Source organism: Chinchilla lanigera, unplaced genomic scaffold (genome assembly GCF_000276665.1).
Source record: "Chinchilla lanigera isolate Chin_1 unplaced genomic scaffold, ChiLan1.0 scaffold00094, whole genome shotgun sequence".
Lineage (NCBI taxonomy): Eukaryota > Metazoa > Chordata > Mammalia > Rodentia > Chinchillidae > Chinchilla > Chinchilla lanigera.
The window spans coordinates 5,160,627-5,162,831 of NW_004955495.1; positions in this window are offsets into that span (position 1 = coordinate 5,160,627).

Here is a 2,205-nt window from a genome sequence, read left to right on the forward strand (position 1 = left end):
AAGAAAGAAAGAAAGAAAGAAAGAAGAAAGAAAGAAAGAAAGAAAGAAAGAAAGAAAGAAAGAAAGAAAGAAAAGAGAAAATGAAACAAAAATTTCAAATAATCTATGGAAATTCTCCCTGCTCCCAGAAGTGGGGTTTGGATTCTTCACTCCAGGGTGGGCTACACTTAATAACCAGCTTCTGGAGGACAGCTCAGAGGAAGGGGAGGAGGCAAGCTTGGTGGTGGAGCACAATGGAGGTCGGTGTCTCCCCCAGGTGGCCAAAGTCAACAGCAAAGTGACCTGTGTGGTCTCTGGTCTCCCACGGGATCTAGAAGTCGGGCCACTCTGTGTGCGCTCCCCAGTCCCACAAACTCAATGAAATTATGAGAACACACATTCAACACACCCAGATCGGAGGAAACTAGCACACCGAGCCCATCCTGGCCGTGAGAAACAAAGACAGCACTCTGGGAGGCTGAGGCAGGAGGGCCGAGGATGGAGTTCAGTGTGCAGATCCTGGATTCAGTCCCCAGTACTGCTAATAATAACAACAACAACAACAGACAGACAGAAAGACGAGTCCCAGCAGCCTGACCCAAAAGCATGCCGGGTGCTACATAGGTCCCGGACCACAGGAGGACATGCAGAGAAAAGCAGGACTTGATCCCAGGGTGACAGAGTCGGTTCCATGTGACGTGAGTTTCTCCGTCGGTCCCAGTTTGTCCTTAATAGAGGCAACACCCCGGCCCCGGCCCCAGTCCCGGCAGTTTCTCAGTGTGGGAAACCTGTGGTCGGTCATCAGGACGAGCGTTTGAGACTTCTGCTACACTTTTGAGACTTTTCTTGAAATCTAAAATCGTTCCAAAGCAAAGGTTTTTTTTTTTTCCCCTTTAAAGCTGTCCCAACAACATTTATCAAAGGGTTTGTCTTTTCGTCACTGATTGGAAAAGCCCAGGATCTCTGAACACGTCACTGTCGGTTCTTTCTTCCCCCTGCCCAGTCCTGGGGATAGAACCAGGGCCTTCCCACTGAGCTCCACCCCCCAGCCCTTTTTATTCTTTATTTTGAGACAGGGCCTTGCTAAATCACTAAGGTGTCCAGGCTGGTCTGGAACTTGTGACTCTCCTGCCTCAGCCGCCTTTGCTGAATGACAGGTGTATGCCACCGTGCCAGGCTTGCCCCAGTAATTCCATGAACATTTATTTGGCACCTGTTGTGGTGCTGGGATGATGCAGAGTGGGGGCACAGAGGCACCCGCAGAACTGTGGAGTATAACCATGACACGGACTTGTTGAATTTAGCGGCAGAACAGAGAAGTCAGGAGAGGTGTGTGGCCTCGATGCCATCTGAGCTGAAGACAGATGCATGATGCAAAGTAATTTGGGCCCAGGAGAGCTGGAACAAAATCCCAGGCAGCTGCACAGCCTGTGCAAAAGTCCTGGGGCAGCACAGAGCCCTGAGTTACAGAAGCAGTGAGGAGCCCATGAAGCTGGAGCAGAGGGAGGAGGGGCAGAGAGGGAGGAGGAAAAGTGGGGAGGGGACAGACGGGTCGGGCAGGGCCCTGTGGGCCGCAGGAGGACTTGGACTTCGGCCCCAGAGAGGTGGGAGCCCTGGCCGGTTGAGGGCAGAGGAAGGACCACCTGGCTCCGTGCTTTCCACGCCCTCTGGTGGCCGCGGGGAGTACAGGCTGGGGGTGACTACGTACTGCATACCCGGCTGCACTGCGGGAGAAAGGACGCTGCGGGGAGGAGGAGCTGTGCGGGCAAAGGCCCTGGGGCAGCAGCCACAGAGGGCAGGGCTCCGTGCGTGAGGCCTAGGAGCTGTAGACACCTTTTCCCTGCCTGCTGCTCCCACACGCCCATCACTGCCACTGATGACTTAGTCGCCTTCGTCACCTAACTCGGCTGACCCTGCCCCAGCCGCTCCAGCTGGTAACAATCCCCACAAAGCGGTCATTAAGTGGCCCAGCTGGGGCGGCCGATAGCAGCGCAGGCACTATTTTAATTTTCCACTGATTTGTCTGCGGTGGGTCCCAGCACTGGGCCATGTGTGTGTCTGGGTGGGGGAGGGGGTCATTGGGTCCTGGAGCTGGGGAAGGGGTGGGGGCGCAAGGATGGAAAGGGCTTGGGTGGGCGGAGGCCGTTGTGGGGTGAACTGGGGAGGCTTCTGGACTCCCTGAAGCTGCACTGTCCCATTCTAGAGCTGCCCAGGGACATGCTGGGG